This window comes from Equus asinus, chromosome 19 (assembly GCF_041296235.1).
Source record: "Equus asinus isolate D_3611 breed Donkey chromosome 19, EquAss-T2T_v2, whole genome shotgun sequence".
NCBI classification, from domain to species: Eukaryota; Metazoa; Chordata; class Mammalia; order Perissodactyla; family Equidae; genus Equus; species Equus asinus.
The window spans coordinates 4,964,751-4,982,118 of NC_091808.1; the positions used below are offsets into that span (position 1 = coordinate 4,964,751).

Sequence of the window (17,368 nt, forward strand, 5' to 3'; positions counted from 1 at the left end):
CAAGGGCTGGAATGACTGACCTGGGTAGTCGAGAGCAGATGGACGCTGTGGGGCCCAGAACATTCTCCAAAGGAGGCCAGTTTTGTCTCCATGTCTGTGCTCTCCAGATGAGGCGCAGCTGATGTCGTGTGATCAGCTCATTGATGATTTGCAGGCCAGCACACCCCAGAGGAGGGAAGTATTGCATGAGACGGAAATTACGGGTCAGGTTGTGGCTCATAAATACCGAGACGTGGAGACAATCCTCACTGAAATGGGATAAAGAATGAGAGTTGCTCTGACCAGTTCATAGGGCTGTTGTGATGATCAAGATGTACTGTGCGCGTGCAGCACCACGATCAGAGTGAGCACTTGAGAGTGAGTGCATGAGACACTGCACGAGAAGGCGCTACAGAAGGCTGAGCTGAAAAAACACGAGTGTCTACACTTCCGTGCAAGAAAACAAGACACGGTGCGTCATTTTCGGCCACCATACGGAAGTAAGGCCTCTGCTCCCAACTGCTTTCTGTGAGATCATTTTGAAACGCTGGATGCAATTCTCAAATTGCAGCTCCAGCCTTATGCTCTCCCCTGTGGGTTCCTTTTCTCCTAGAAAAGAAGGATGCGTCCTAGCATCTGGTGTCCTATCAGATCGAGGACATCAGGGCCAGTAGATGGAGACCGCGTCATCTCAGCTTCCAGCATCTCTGTTTCGTGTTCACTCACTGAAGACAGAACCTTCCTTTCCGGTTGAAGCAAATCCCTTTGTTTCCCTTTGTCCTGCTTTATGCTCCCACCTCCCCCCAACTCCAGCCACCATGCTTCCTCAACGGCCGCCTCTGTCCCCAGTGTTACTCCCTCTTCATTGGCCTTTTCCACTTTCCATGTACTCCCACTAAACATCTGTTTACATTTACTGAAAAACAATGGCTGACCTGGCTGATCCTTCAAATTAATATTCTCTCTTTTCCCCTTCACTGCAATGCTTCATGTTCCTATTTTCATTTAACCATCATTTAATGAGTCTGCACTGTACACCAGACACAGTGCTAGGTGTGGGAGCATCACAGTGACCTTGAGATATTCACAGTCAGATAGGGGAGGCTACCCCATGGCAAATAGGTGATAAGTTACTATGGTGGGGTGCCCTGTAAGGTAGAGAACGTAAGGTAGAGAAAAGGGCACCATGGGAGGCTTTCCAGTGGAGATGATGATCAGTTTCATCTTGACCATGTGGACTCTGAAGTCCCTGTGAAATGCCCAGGTGTAGATGTTCAAGAGGCAGTTGTCCACGTAGGTCAAAGTTCAGGAATGTGATCTGGGTGGAGGGCTTAGATGGAAGTCATCAGCTTGAACAGGGTAGCAAAAACATGGACGCAGATAAGACAACCCAGGGGAAGGAAGAGAGGGTTAAGGACAGCAAATTCAAGCAGAACCAAGGGAATTCACAGATCTAGATGTGGATGAAGCTAAAAGATAGTTTCTATTTACTGTCTCGACTTCAGTCATGTCATCAACCCCCTGAAATCCATAGGTCAAGCTTTCCACTCTGTTGTCATCACACTCTCATGGTAACACATGATCTCCTTTCTCTCTGATCCCATGGCCTTTCCTCTGAGTACATTCCCTTGAGCATCCAAAGCAATCTGACGCTCTTCCTCCCCGGTCCCTCCCTCTTGACCCCGTCCCTGGTCAGCCATCATGGGAAAGCTCTCTGGGACTGGTTCCCCTCTTCAGTCTCCGATCCCCTCATCTCTATGTGCTTTGCTTCCTCCCTTTCCCTCTTCTCTTCCCTGGTCCTTTCATCAATAAAATATACAAAGATCCCTTGCATTCTTAAATGCTAGAGACTTGGGCTGGGGTAGAACGAAGGTCAAGGTGGTGGGACAATAGAGAGAATCAGGGCAGTGCAAAAACTTATAGGACCTGACCCGGGAACCAAGGAGCTTGCCATCCATTTGGGGAGGCAAGATGAGCACCAGTGAAAAGAAAGGAAATATGTGAAAAACACCAAAGAGAAACTCAAACAGGAGACGCAACTGGATTTCAGAGGAGGGAGAGAACCATGGCTAGTTGTGAGGGAAGACTTCTCTCAGAAGAAGACTTCGATCTCTGGGCATCATGGGGATCACATTCTCTATTATGTCACTCGTGGACCTCTGTTAGAATTCAAGTCATTCTGAGGGCTGCCATCTATTTGAGTCTGCCTCCTCCCTTAGACTTGAAGCTCCAAAGAATCAGAAACCACATCCTATTTACCCCTGTACACCTGCTCCCTGGCACAGCCTGCTGCACAGTGGATGCCCAGTAAATGCAGGTTGAGGTGAATCAATCCAGGGAGTCTTTCTTCCCATGACTTAGTTTCTAGCGTTCTGTTCTTTTCTTCCTTACACCCTCCATTAGGAAACGCACCAATTCCTGGCAACAACTGTCATTTCCGGTGTGCGATGTTCAGACCACACCTCAGTTGCACATCACAGATGACCTGGCCAGCAAGTGTACACACGCCCAGGATTATATTAAACTTTGAATATCTCAAACCAGGCTCATGATCTCCTACCAACAGGGACCCGTCTTGGTGTGGTGCCTTCTCCCACCAAAAATAAAGCTTTAGAGAAGGGTTGTGTGTACAGGTAGTTTATGTTGGGGAGTCAACCAAGTATAGGAGTGAGGATCTGGGGAGTCAACAGGGAAGGAGGAAAAGCCAATACAATCAATGCGATACACTCTATAATGTGATAGATAGCTGGCTCCCCCCACCTCATCATTATGAGGAGAGAAGAAAATAACTCAAAATCGTCCACCCAAGGGACAAAATGTAGAAGCATGTACCCACCAGCTCCCATCCTCCCGTGGCTGAGGATTGGTCCACGAGATGTAAACTCTCTTAAACTTCAGAGGTGCCCGTGCATGGACACCAACCAGGTTTCCACGGGCATCCCACATGAGAAGTAAGAGACGAGAGGCATGCTCTTGAGGTGAGCTGCTATCAATACAACGCCAATCAGTCTTCAACATAGCAATGGCTGGAACCAGAGTCAGGACCAAAAGGATGGTAAAGCAGTGCATAGGTGATGTCTCATGCCGACCCATACCCCACTGCCCTGTGTCCATCCACAGGACTGCCATGTTCACTGAGCTGTCTCTAGCTCTCATCTTTTCTCCCTCTCTCTCTCACTGCCTCCAATTAAACCTCCTTCTTTCCATTTCTCCCCTGTCTATCTCTCACATGTATCCCCCTTTCTCACCTTCACTGCCAAAACTGTAAGTTTTGGATCCTCAACTCTATCCATTTGTATTAGCTTAACGGTCTCCCAATGACCTTGACCACCTCATTTATTTTCCTCCAGCCTATTCTCATGTTGCTGCCATATTGATCTTCCAAATTACTTTGATCACATCACTCCATGACTAACAACATAGATGCCTCCTCCCAGTACAGTTGAAACAACATGTCAAGGGCCTTTGGAGGAATTTGGAGGGTCTTGCAAAGGAGTAAAACCATTTATACATAATTTGTTTATTCATTTCTTTAGCCAATAATATTTTTGAGATCCTGCCCTGTTCCTGGCCTTGTTCCAGACACACAGATAGAACAAGGAGTGTTACAGAGCAGGAGCCTTCCCAGATGCTGCTGAGATGACATTCCAGCAAAACACACAAACCACAAACATGAAATATAAAAAATAGTAACCATTTTTTGATAATTGTTCTTAAGCATATGTTATGGGCTGAATTGTGTCCCCTCAAATTCATATATTGAAGTCCTACCCCCCAATGTGACTGAATCTGGAGATGGGACATTTAAGGAGATAATTAAGATTAAATAAGGTCACAAGTAGGGGACCTTAATCTAATGGGACTAGTATCCTTATAAAAGAGGAAGAGACATCAGAGACCTCTCTCCACGCATGCATAGAGAAGAGGCCATGTGAGGACACAGTGAGAAGGTGGCCATCTACAAGCCAAGGAGAGAGGCCTCACCAGAAACCAACCCTGCCAGCACCTTGATCTTGGACTTCCAGCCTCCAGAACTGTGAGAAATAAACTTCCGTTGTTGAAGCCCCCAGTCTGTGGTATTTTGTTATGGCCGCCCTAGCAGACTAAGATAATAAAAACAACAGAGTGAATTGATGGGGAATACCGGGGTGATGGAAGGACTCAGCTTTAGCTAGGAGGTGAAGAGAATGTTCTCGGAAAGGTGTGACAGGCAGAGCCCTAAGAGGAAGTCGAAAACAGATGGCATGCCCCACTTAAGATAATCGGACTGCTGTTTTAACACAGAGACTGCTCATGTTGACAAGGGAGGTTCAGGGAAATGTGGAGCTTTGTTCCAGATCTGCCAGAACATCCGCATCCCATACCCACGACCCCCGTTTCCCATTGACCGTCCCTCAGCAAGACCCGGTTGGTTGAGCTTCTAAGCAGTGCTCCACTTTGCAAATGTTCTACCCAGCGTCTGGACCAGGACCTCATCCATGTCTGCCGTGAGACCACAGAAGAGGATTCCCGGGAAGCTGGCTCTGCACGCATGTTCTTAATTGCATATTCAAAGCGTTAATTTCTCTTTTTCTCTCTGCATGCTCCCTGGGTGGTAAGAAGAAGGCAGATTACTATAATCTTTATAATCATTATTGTTTCCATAGTGACTAAGTGCACAGCCACTTGATCTCCCAGTGCTTGCCTCCCACCTGCACCTCATCTCCTGCCACCACTGACGATAATAAGATGATAATGTGATCATTGTGTTGATACCCTGTGCCAGGCATTCATCAAGTCTTCAGCAAGGAGGTCACCCATGTGGTCACCAGGTATACGAGTGACCCAATCCCAGAATCTACCGTGAGGGTGAAAGTGTCCGCTTCTGGGACCAGTTCTGGTATTAGTCAGAGCCCCAACAGGAAACAGAGGGCACACTCAAGGCTCGTTCAAAGAGGGTTTTTTAAATATCCCCCCCCTACAAGTGTGGGAAGGGTTTAGGGGACTCTGAAGGAACGGTGCAGTAACCCAGGAGAATTAAGCGAGGGGGTGGTTAACAGAAACCAAGGACAGAGGCATGCAGACGAGGTCTCCCTGGAAGAAGCAGTGACTGACTTAAGTCAAATGACAGCCTGCCAGGGAGGGACAAGTGAGTGAAGACGCTGACTGTGCTCTCTGCCTCTGCTCTCCTGCCGTAGCCCCCTCCACTGCCCTCCAGGAAAAGCCAAAGGGCATGGGAGCCCAGGGTTGCAGCCTGTATTAACAATGCTTTTATTTCCTATATTTTATGATGTTTGAATATCTTGAGGCCTTGAGGACCCGGGAAGGGACTCCCTCTCCCAGGCTTAGCTAATTCCTGGAGCCAGTAAAAAACTGGCCTGCGACGTGTCTTTTCTATGCAAAACAGCCAATCCCAGGCCCATACCCCCAGTCACCTCCTTTGTCAACTCTCACACACAAAGCCAGTCTTCCCCCTGCCCTAAATCACCCCAAGGCCAGGAACTAAACAGCTAGAGACACCCCTACAGCCCAGAGCCTGCTGAAATGATTCAAACTCTCCAGTCCTAAGCGTGCTCAGCTGGTCTACCCTACTTCCTCCGTTCCTTTCCACAAAAACCACAACAAAGGCTCTGGCCCATGTTCTTCCCGGTCTCCTTTTGACTCCTGACCAAACCTGGGGCTTCCCCATGTGGCCCTGCACGGGACTAATAAACTCTTCTTTCAAGGCAGTTGTGTCCATGCCTGTCATCTTATCATACCAATAAATTAAATCTTGGGTACAGTTTTAAACACAGCCCACACACGTCAGCCCCCCAGAGCAGGGCACGGGGGAAGAGAGTGGAGAGCTGAGGGAAGGCCCCCATAAGACTCCCAGCACTCCCAGGTGACTTTTGAGTAGTTCTCTGAAAGACAAAGATTGCCCATCTTGCAGAGATCTGGGTCAAGAGCATTCCAGACAGAGGGAGTAGCCAATGCAAAGGCCACTCCCAGCCTTTGGAAGGACATCAGCTCTTGGTGGGAGGGCTGATGCTACAGCCAGAGGGAGCTCCTGTGTTCTGGGGGCACTGATCCCTCACCCTCCTGTCACTGTCTTTTTCAACTTCAATTATCCAGGCCAGTAGGTGTTCAGACCTGTTGAGTCCCAAGTCCTCTCTGCTCACCTCACCAGTCCACAGCCAGTAATCTTTAGCTCTTCAGATTCTAATGGCTCCTGCATATTTACTGAATGCACCCCAGGGCCAGGCATTTGAATAAATTGTCTTATTCAACTCTGAAGCAAACCTGAGAGAAAGGAGTTCTTGTCCCCATTTTCAGATGGTTGAAACAGGGATCTCTCTGAACACAGTGCTGAGATCCTCACTCACTGATCTGCCTGTCTCGTTGATAGACCCGGAGGACAGTGTGGCTCTGAATGCTTGAAATGAAAGCAGGATGGCTATTGCAGATTCCAAATGGTTTCTGAATCAAATTTCCTAGAGTAGAGAAGGACGTTTTCCTGATTCTGGATTAAAGAATGAAAGAGAATGATGATGCTCTCCAGGCAGCTGCCCCAAATAGCTCCATGCATGATTTCCCTTGGACATATCCCAGGGAGCACATCTGTTTGGGAGGGAGGGGATGTTTCTTGGAGAGCTGCCTATTCTGAAGTGTTGGGTTTCCATTGTAGATGACAATAGAGCTGGCACTAGAAAAGTTTTGTCCCTTTCTACTGCCACTGGTGTTTTTGGCATATTAATGGGCTCTTGATGCATTTGCACTCTCCTTAGAACAATCAAAAGTCCCAGGTGCAGTATTGAAGTGTGTCCCCAACACTGCAGAAGACAGATAAATTCTATAGACTTTAATGTGAAAGCCGCCTGGCTGTCCCATTGTCCTGAGTCAACCTCTCCCTAACTAAACAGAGTTCTACCTCCCGTCATAAAAGTGCACTCTACTTTTTGTTTTGCCTGCAAAAACTTGGATATTCATCTGATGAATGAAGACTTCATGTATCCTTAGTTGGTAAGTCCCTTCCCTACTATAAACAAAACTTGGGAACCATCCTATTGAAACAGAAGATCATTCTGAACCCATCTGTCCCCTGTGAGCATACAGACACCTCCCCAGATCCACTTTTCTCCTCTCCAATGGAAATAAAACCACTTGTCACAAGGCCCACAGCAGTAGATTGTGTGAGCACATCCTCTGGATACCAAGGAAATTGATAAACTCTAACATACCCAATCTCGCAATCTTGCCTGCTTCCCTGTGCCTGGCCTCAAATCCGGGTTGCACGTGCTAGTCCAAATATAAATTATGCCGGGGAAACATGCACGTAGAAGGCCTCTCGGTAGACTGAGTTCTGAGCCTGTGGCAGGTGTTGCTGGGCTGATAGGTCTGCTCTCGTTTATGATTTCCATTAATCGTAACACCTGCTCACCTCCCTCCCTCCTGCTCACCCTCCTCACGGACCTGTGGGTGGATGTTCAGCCACATCCTTATTTAACGTTCAGTCCCCTGGTTGCTCTCTAAGTAACTTGTGGTCCCCATGAGAATGCCTCTGAGCAAACGCTTTTCTTAAATCAATTCTCTCTACTTTGGTGGGGCTTTGCAAGCCTGTAAGGTCAAGAGGCTCCAATGGCTGGTTTTCCTCTTTTGTGGGCCAGACTCCTGCTCTGCAGAGCTCTGTGGGAACATCCTAAATCTTGGGGAGGACTCTTGTCTGCCAGATGAAAATCTGGCCTAATATCTAAAAAAGAAAAGTCCAGAAAGCCTCAACCTTTAAGGAGGATATTGGGAATTGTGGGCCACGCAGACCCCTTGAATTCATCTATATGCCTGGAACCTCATGCATTCATAATCAAAATGTGTCAGCTACCTGGGCAAGGGTCACAGCTGACTTTATGCTGAGTTGGAAGTTGAACCTCCCTGGGAACAGACCCAGCGCTTACTAGAAGTGGAGCTATTCTCCCACCTCGGCGAAGAGACGGCTGATGTATTCAGGGCCAGTCCTTTTTCTGGACGGGGAAAAGGGCCAAGGGAGTGGTGGGGTGAGGTGGAGTGAGGCCCACCCCTCAGAATGGGTGGCCAGGGACTGTGTCTTGGGGGTTGGCTAGTCTTCAAGTAACCCACAGCAAGGAAGAGGCTGCCAGATTTAGCAAATAAAAATATAGGACGCCAGTTAAATTTGAATTTCAGATAAACACGAATAAGTTTTTAGTGTAACGATGCCCCAAGTATCTGAAATTCAAATATTACTGGGTGTTCTGTATTTCTCTGGCAAGCCCGGGAGCTGAGGTCACGAAGGGAGAAGGACCAGACACAAACACCCAAGATCCGAGGCAGCCAGATGGGCTAAGAGGGCAGAAACAGCATGGGAGTTGCATTCAAGAGGGAGTATGTGTAAGAAAAGGGTCGAGGCCCACACAAAGGGTCTGGAACCATAGGTGGAGTTGGGCAGCTGGCCACCAGCCACCGAGGGAAGCTCTCCTGTGTTTGACACCTGCCTCTTTTTTGGCTCTTATGCAAGTTGAAACATAACTTCTGGAGTCACTGGGAATCTATCTCAAAAAGTCCAGAAGGAGATAAGTAAAGGCTGGGCTGCTTTACCTCCCTAGGAAGACAGCACTCATTATCCATTCTAGGTGTAAGTGCCCTGTTAAGGACTAAACTTACGCCAGCAGCGCTGAGAGCACACATGCGTATGCGCACACACACACACACACGGGCATTACTCTGCAGTCTGCCCAGAGTCCTCTCTCCTCCCTGTTTCTCCTTCCCTTTGCAGCAAAATGCAAATTTCCTACAGGAAAATAATTGCCCTGATGTCATTTATGGCCTGATCTCGACACCTATTTCCTCCAACATATTAGTCAAAGGGGAAAGAAAATGAGAGAAAAATGCAGGAAAGCATGAACCGTGAATCCCTTCTTCTGTTTTCTGGGCACTTAAGCCAGGGAGAGTGACTGACTTTATTCTGACGTCCCCGCTCTCCCGCAGAACTGAGAAGGGGCAGCAGGTTACCAATCAGACCGATGGAAAATATCCTCCCTGATGATGGGAGCTGGGGGTTCCCGGGAAGGGGTCACTGCCTCGTCACTTACGTGTTTTGAATAACACTAACGTGAGACACTTATACAGATACACACACCCACACGTGCACGGGAGTGTGTGTGAGAAATAGGAGGCATGTAGCCTTCGGCGGCCCTGTGTGAGAGGTAGGATTGTCACCCCATTTTACAGATGAGGGAACTGGAAGTGGAGGCTCAGAGAGGCTCCGTAGCTTGCCCAAGTCACATGCCTGCTGAGTAAGCAGTGGAACTGGACTCAGACTCAATCTTCCTGGTCCACGGTCTTAACCGCCATGTTCCGTGGCTGCCCCAGTGGGCGGGACGTGGGCAACATTTGTCACGACTGGTGAAAATGAAAGCATCCATTCAAAGTTAGCGTGGACCTCTGGAGCAGGTTCCCGTCTCCTGTCCCCACTTCCCGTGCACGCAAACATATCTGCTGCCCCCATCCCCAGTGTAGGCTGTGTGCCTCGGGGCTGTGCTGCTCTTCACAGCATTCCAGGTGCTTCTTCCCTTGTTTTCTGTCCTGGACATAGAGAAATGGACGCGTGGGCCATGCTGAAGGCTCAGAGCAGCTTCTGTGATCCCACTCCCTGAGCAGAGCTCCACGAGCCTTGCCCTGACAAGGGCACAGGAGTAAGGCCCAGGCCTGGGTTTGCTTTTCTCAGAGCAACGTTGGCCGGACCTACTTAGCTTTTGCTGAGAACACCAACTGGGCATTCTGCTTCATCTTTTGAACTTTTAGAGACGAAGTGTCATGCCCTTTAAATAGATGAGATGACTGGCCAGATTGGAATAATGTAGCAAATGCCAGCCTCCATCCTAGAAACAACCCCAAAGAGGAAAAATTGTGCCCTTCCTTCGCCTGTGGGATACTGGGGACACTATTTCCTCTACTTTTCTGCCAGGTGGGAAAATAACTGTCATAGTTCTCCTTGGAAAGATAATATATTTAGCATTTGTTAAATTTAGACTTCCTAATCTTTCTCTGTCACTAAACAACTACACACAAATAAGATGCAATATTTCTAGCCCAAAATAAACAAAGCAAATAGTTTCCCAGATCCTGCAGTCCCTTCTGATGAGAGCGCCTGCATGCCTGCCATTGGTCTCCTCGGCCTCGTTCTCACACTGGGCTGAGCTGGGTTAAGGGTGCCCACTGTGAACCGGATACACAGAGACCACCAGAGTAAGTGAGTCCCTGCTTCTGTATGACCTTCTCAGAAAAGTCTGTCTGTTTTGCTTTGGCGCAGCCATCGTCAGCCCTGGGCTTCTCTATATCTAGTGCCAAATATGGAAAGGGAATTCTTTGAGTCCTAGTTTGTCCCAGATTGATAGAATCCGGGAATTGAGATTCGCAGGGGGGTTAGAGGCCCTTGATACAACTATCCTCCACAGATGGCCAAGGGAGCTCTCTTAGGTCTTTCTGGAATGGGAATGACCCTTGCCAAGGTGACCGTTTTGATTCCACACCATTCTCTCGGTGCCTCCTGGAGAATGCATCACCTCTTGTACACCTCCCGGTAAATGCCATATTGGCTTCCATCCACGGCTCCAAGCTCTGCTGTCTGGGACCACACAGAACCTGTCTACTCCTCCTCCACCTCCGAGACATCAAAATATTTGAAGATGCTTATCAGGTCACCCCAAGGAAAAGGGTGTTAATTTCTCCTCTTTCCTGGATGGCATTTCAAACAATTGTTGAAAGGATGAATTATTCAATATGGTGATGGGATAATTGGTTGACTGTTTGGTTTAGATTCTATCTCAGCTGATGGGCCAAATACATTCCAGCTGGATTAAAGATAGAAAGATGCTTTTTAAATGAAATCATAAAACAAGGGAAATATTTTAAATAGCTAGAAGAAAATGTCAGTGAAAAAAAAAATCTGGGATCGGTTTGCCCTCTCTTAGCATTAATACCCAAATTGGAAGACACAAAGAGGATGTTCATTGCTTTTCAAACCTAAGAGCCACAAGTATCCACACATTAGAATAACCTATAAAAATAATTAAAGGTAACATAACGCATGGGGAATATTTCCAGCATGTATGACAAATAATTGGAATCCTTAATATAATAAGAACCATCTCAAAACAATAAAAAACATGAGGGAATGAATAAGATATTCATAAAACAATACATTCACATGGCTGGTAAGCATAGAAAATATTTAGTTTTGTCAGTAAGCAAAGAAATTCAAACTTAAAAATTGATGTGTTTTCCACCTGGTAGATTGGAAAAGATTAAAGATGTATATAATGAATGCCTCATCTTGATGCACGTCTGGGGAAATGGGAGCTGTGTGGAATGATGCCGTCCTTCTGTAGGGAAATCTGTCAGTATACATCAAAAATGCTTTCCTCCTGGAATCCCAATGCAGCAATTTGTACTAGGAAAATTACTGAGAATGTTGGCAAAAAGATTAGGCACAGAGCCCATTAATGAGAGTTTTACAATGAGAGTAGAGACTAAGTCGAATGTCCTAAATTACCAAATTAAAAGAAATGTACTGTCCGATGGTTTGAAAGCAAATGTTTATGATATTTTATTAAATGAAAAAGAGTCTAAGCTCTGGTATCCAACGTAAATCCTTGCATAGTCATTTAGAGAAGCATGATCTGTTGTACCTTTATATACGTGCATACAAATAATTCTGGAAAGACGTTATTATCATGGACTATCTCTAGAAGATGGAATTACAGGTAGCTTTTCTTTTGTCCTCCTTGCATATCTATATTTTATCATTCTTCTAAAATAAGCTTGTGTTTATTACATTCTAAAAACAAGAAAACAAGATCTGTTATAGCAATAAAATAGTGGAAAATCCACATACTCAATGCTCACATGGCTGCTTGCAACAAACACACCCTTATAATGGTTTGTGAAAACGTAAAGTGGGAGGAATATTTTTGGAAGTCAACATGGCATTCTTGACCGAGAATCGCATAAAGGGCCCTTCCCTCTGACTGAGTATTGCCAATGCTGGAAGGAATTCTAAAGAGCAAACCCACTCTGGGTATGTGTCCAGTCCAGCGTTACACGTTCACGTTGGAAAATGAATATCTTATGATAGGAGATAAGTAAATGATGACACAAGAACAAAGTGGATATCCTGCCAACATTAACATTATAACTGCCAATTTTTATTTGATAACTTGATTTTAAATTCTGTTTTAAAAATTATCGGTAAATCACAAGAATTTCTATTATGCCAGGATTGCGTGTTTGTGTGGATGCAGTGAAGGAAAAGAAGGCAGCCCAAAGGTGGAAAAATGAAAGCTATTTGATTTCTTGGGCTTGTGGAGCTAAGATGAGGAGTTTGACATCCAATAACAGCTAGCATAATAATGATTTTGTACAGCCCTGGCGGGGTAGTGGTTAAGATCCGAAGCTCTCCCCGCCATGGCCCGAGTTTGTTTCCATCCATCTGTCAGTTGTCTTACTGTGGTGACTGGATGTTGCTGTGATGCTGAAAGCTCTGCCACTGGGGTTTCAAATCCCAGCAGTGTCACCCATGGAGGACAGGTTTCAGCGGAGCTGTCAGGAGAGTCATACCAGCAAGAAGGACCTGGCCACCCACTTCTGACGTAATTGGTCGTGAAAACCCCATGAATGGCAGCAGAGCATAGTCTGATAGAGGCCAGAAGACAAGCGGATGGCACAAAATAACCAGGCAGGGTTCCACTCCGCTGTCCACAGAGTCAGTACTCTGTGAATTGACTGGAAGGCATTAACAACAAATGGTTTTGGTAAAAGTAAAAAACAGGGGATGAGTTTAAACTGTTAAGATCTGCTCTTAATCATACTTTCTTTTTGACAACTCCCCAATCACTTGTGTCATATCCACTCAGGAAGTTGGCCTGGGGTCAAGGTAAACCTTATCAGTTCAAATAACCAGACACTAAGTAATGGAGAAAGATTCCCTAAATGCTGGTGTTCATTTCTAGTTACACTTAATCTGCACCCTCCACCCAATGGAAACTGTAAAAAAGCGGAAAACCTCTAGCTCCTCGTCTTTCACATACACTCTACCGTCTGCAAGATGCGTCGCTCCCCTGTATCTGTTTGGTCCAGGTGTCACCATCCTGGCCTTTACAGGAGAAGCAGCTGAGACTCAGAGAAGTTAGGACCTTGTCAGGGTCACAAGCTGATGACTGAACCCAGATTGGAACCAAGTTCCTCTCAACACAGCACAGCTGTCCCACAGAATCAGTGCTATTAGTTTAAATAGGAAGACCGACCCAGCCAGCCAGGATTTGATTACTGGTTAACAGGCTGAAGGATTTTCCACTCATGACACGACAGCATGCTTTGGCCTGTAGGTGATCTCAAACACCCTAGCTAGAGTGTGAACTCTGCCAACAATGGTGGCAGAGACCATAAACTGAGCACCAAAACTTCCTTTTCTTTCCCAGCCTCCTTTGCAGTTAGATGCAGCCAAGCCCTAAGTTAGAACAACTGGATCTTCCCTCTTTTTCCCTGACTGATGTCTGGATGTCAGCACCCAAGTTGGCCTTGGAAAGCACACGTTGAAGACGGCAGAGCTGGAGCTGGCCTGGGCCCCTGGATGGTCAGACCTCAACCACTGACCGGCGACTGCTGCACCCCACTGTTACTTAAGTGAGGGATCATGTGTTGGGTTAAGTCTCTGAGATTGGCCCTGCAGCTTGTGTTACCTTAACTGGTACAATGACCATTCGCCTCTTCCCTTTTCTACACAATATCATTCATCTTCATCTTTTCCGTCTTCTCTAAGTCAGTATGCGTGAGATTTGGCATCAAAAGACTCCATGTTGCATCTATAACCATCAAAGACATGTGCCCTTGAGTGAGTCACTTAAAGGTTTTATCCTCCGATGTCCTCATTTATAATCTGAGTATAATAGTAAACGTAATGCCAACTCAGCTTCCTAAGCTGCACGATAGGCCTGTTACTAGTTCCCACCTGATGGGGCTGTTGGTGAGGGCCAGAGGTGTACATGGCACCTGCATCAGTTCCGGACGGGGGAGTTACTATTATTCCCACCCACCCTGAACTGCCTCCTGCCTCCATTTGTCCCACTGGAATGGACGGCCCCGCCAGCCCCATCAGTGTCATCATCAGTCCGCTCAAAACCTCTAAGCTCCTCTCTCTCTGTACTTAATCTGATTGCTTTCCAGTCCTCCAGTCTCCCTCTGGGCTTCCTCTCACATGCACCCCTCCTTCCATCCCCACCACGACGACCTCCTGTTGCAGACCCTCAGTGTCTCCCACTGGTCTTCCTGGGGTTCCTCCTAATGGCCTCCCTGCTCCACTCTCCCCCGACTCCAGTCCCTCCACACTAGGCTGGTGCATTTCTCCTGAAGCGCAGCTCTGGTTGTCCTCCACTGCTTACCACTTATCCTTGCAGCCCGCTGCCTTCAGAGGCACGAATTCCTCTCTGGTTATTAAAGAACCTCAGCAATATGCCCAGACCCTCCTAAACGTGTCTCTGCTACTTCCCTTCTTGAACTCACTTCCCAGCAAATTAGGTGGCTTGTCACTTCCCTCCCTCCAAGAAACTGCTCATGTTTTTCTCTCAACTTATGATTCCCTCCACTTTGCCTCCACTCAAGCCTTCCTACTCCCCACACTGTCTAAGCCCATAAAATCCTACAAGTCCTATAACTCTCCTCCATTGAAATCCTACAACCCCAAAAAGCCCTCCAGCATCTCCCCAGATCTGCAAAGCTTTCATTCTTCTGGAACCCTTCACCACTCTAAACCATTCCATGGGTGTGCCCACGGTCAGTAGTGGACACGCTTGTTTCTAGTCATCTATTCTCCACAAGACTTTGCTTTCCCTATAGCATTGAGCACAGCACCTGGGCACAAACCAGCTTCTCAGTAAGTACCTGAGGAGCCACACACCATCCATCACTAGTATTCATAATGTAAAGCCCCTCTCTGTTCTCCCTCTAAATCCTTAGCTTCTCTAGTGATCTGATTTTCTTGGGTCTTTCAAAATCAGGATATACTAAGAAGTTAAAATACCATAATTTTAAGTGTTATAAAAACACCATGGACATCCAAACACTACTACTTCTGAGTCAAGGAGCCTGAGTCATTCATCTGCTCATCTGGAGACTGCAGGCCCACGCATGCCAGTCTAAGCTCTACAGTGGCTTGGGCAAGGTCAGAGAAACCAGCGCCGTCTAACACAGGCAAAGAGAGTGTGGTTTCCCCAAGTGCCTCCCGGACCCTCACATACCTGGTCAGTGAAGGCAAGGCTGCATTGGGCCCAGGAGCTGGGCAGAGCCCCCTACGGAGTGTGCTGAGCAGCAGGAAGCGCCCCACCCCAATAGCCAAGAGCATGCCAGGGCCTGGGAAAGTGGTTGTAACAGCTAGAATATTACACAGACTTCCAATCCTGGACATTTTAGTGCCCCGAAGAACTCCTGAATCTCTTTGAAATTTGTCCGCGTCAGCCTTTTGAAATGCCACTAGTGCGTGCTCAGCCAGAAACATCTGCAAATTGGGGAGCAACCAGAACTCTGATACATTGCTGGTGGGAACGTGCAATGGCTCAACCACTTGGAAAACAGTTGGATGGCTTCTTTAAGAGTTAAACATATGCCTGCCTGCTGTATGATTCAGCTATTCCACCCCGAGGGGTTCACCCAAGAGAGAAAAAGGGCAATACACATACAACGACCTGTACACAAATGCTCGTGGTGGGATATTTGCAATAGCCAAAGGCTGGAAACAGCCCAGTGCCCCTCAACAGGCGAATGGATGAAAAAGAACTTGATGCATCCACACAATGGAACACATCCAGAAATGAAAAGGAAAGGACTATGGATAAACACAACAGAAAGGAATCTCAAAATAATTAGGCTGAGTGTGATGCAAGACAAAAACGCGTGCATACTATGTGATTGCATTTACCTACAGTTCTAGAGAATGCAAAGTAAACCATAGCGACAGAAACAAGATCAGCGGTTGCCTGGGGATGGGAGAGGAGCAGGCACAGGTGCCAGCGAGGGATGTTGAGGGACTGGGAAGAAACCTTCCGAATGATGGATATGTTCTCCATGGGGAGTGTGGTGATGGTTTGACAGGTGTATGAAAACATCAAAATTTATCAAATTGTACACCTTCCATCTGTGTAGTTTGTTGTGTCAATTATACCTCAATAAAGCTGCTTAAAAATCTCCAAATTAAGTTTAAAGTATATGAGAAAGGATCCTTATTATCTAAAGTTCTCTTTCTAGCTTGCCATAAATTCACACTGACAGAAAGAAGGTAGTTCTTGCCAAGAATCCAGAGCAGCAAAAAAAACCTTGGGCCTGCCCGTACGCAAGATGCTGTGCTGATGCAGGAGGGGACCAGGACAAGGCCTTGTCCTCGGTTGGTCCTTGAGAAACATACACAGCAGGAAGGTGAAGCTGATCTCACCACCAGGAAGAACCTGGTCAGGCCTTTGAGAGGGTTTGGGAGTCAGAGGCCTGAGCTCAGGCATGGAGGGAGCCAGCAGGAAAGGGAAGGCCATAGAGCCTCAAGGAAATGGTCCAGGCACCCAAGGAGAGCAAGCAGAGTATCAGCATCAGATGGAGACCAGCAACTCATGCTCAGAGGGGCCAGACAGCAACAGGGAGAGGGATGGGGTGTAAGATGGGATCATTATGGGAATTCTGCCCAAGCAGACCAGAACAAAAGGGGGGCCCAGTCCTCTAGGACCACCGGCTGCTCAGAGCAGAGCCAGAAGTCTGACACCGAGCCTGCTGGTGAGAGATTTGCAAGGATCTGTGGACAGGGTGCTCAGAGGGGGCTAACAACCTCACAGCCCTGCCCATTCTCCCCTGGCCACACAGCCGGAGTGTCTGCTTCAGAATCCAAGGTTACAGGAGGCATCCTGACCAGTTGTCCTGCCCTGGTGGCTGGGTATATGTAGCTGGGGTGGGACACCAAGGCTAACAGGACCCTGGGTGGATGTCATGAGAACAGAAGGTAGGCATCACTCACCCATTCAAAATGTATTCATTCAACAAGCATTTGCTGGTGTTTGCTCTGTGCTGGCTGGTGCGGTTCTCAGTGCCAGCATATGCAGATGAAGGTGGCTCAGATGCCAGCAGGAGAGTAAATTCAAGCTGGAGACAACGGAGGGAGAGGACAGATGTGGCAAATACAGGTCAGGCACTTGGCAGCTACCCTGTAGAAGCATGCTGCTTGAATGAACATCTGAGTGCCATCTTTTCTCAGATGCCCAAGCCCTATCACCAGCCAGGTGACACATAGGCTGCTCCCATCCCTGCTACCTTCTCCGATTCAAAGAAAAGGAGGACAGGTTTTCAAAAATGCTCAATAAATTTCTGGTAAAATAAAATATGTTACAAC

The 17,368-nt window shown here is 47.2% G+C and overlaps 1 long non-coding RNA gene across 8 annotated transcripts in view; it reads right to left on the reverse strand.

The window, feature by feature from the left end:
• LOC139041029 (uncharacterized) overlaps positions 1-17,368 on the reverse strand; it is a 121,130-nt gene that overhangs the window by 38,863 nt on the left and 64,899 nt on the right. For all 8 annotated transcript variants that reach the window (XR_011495484.1, XR_011495490.1, XR_011495488.1 and 5 more), the window contains exon 4: positions 21-248. This is a non-coding gene — a long non-coding RNA (uncharacterized lncRNA). The remainder of the gene's footprint in view (positions 1-20; positions 249-17,368) is intronic.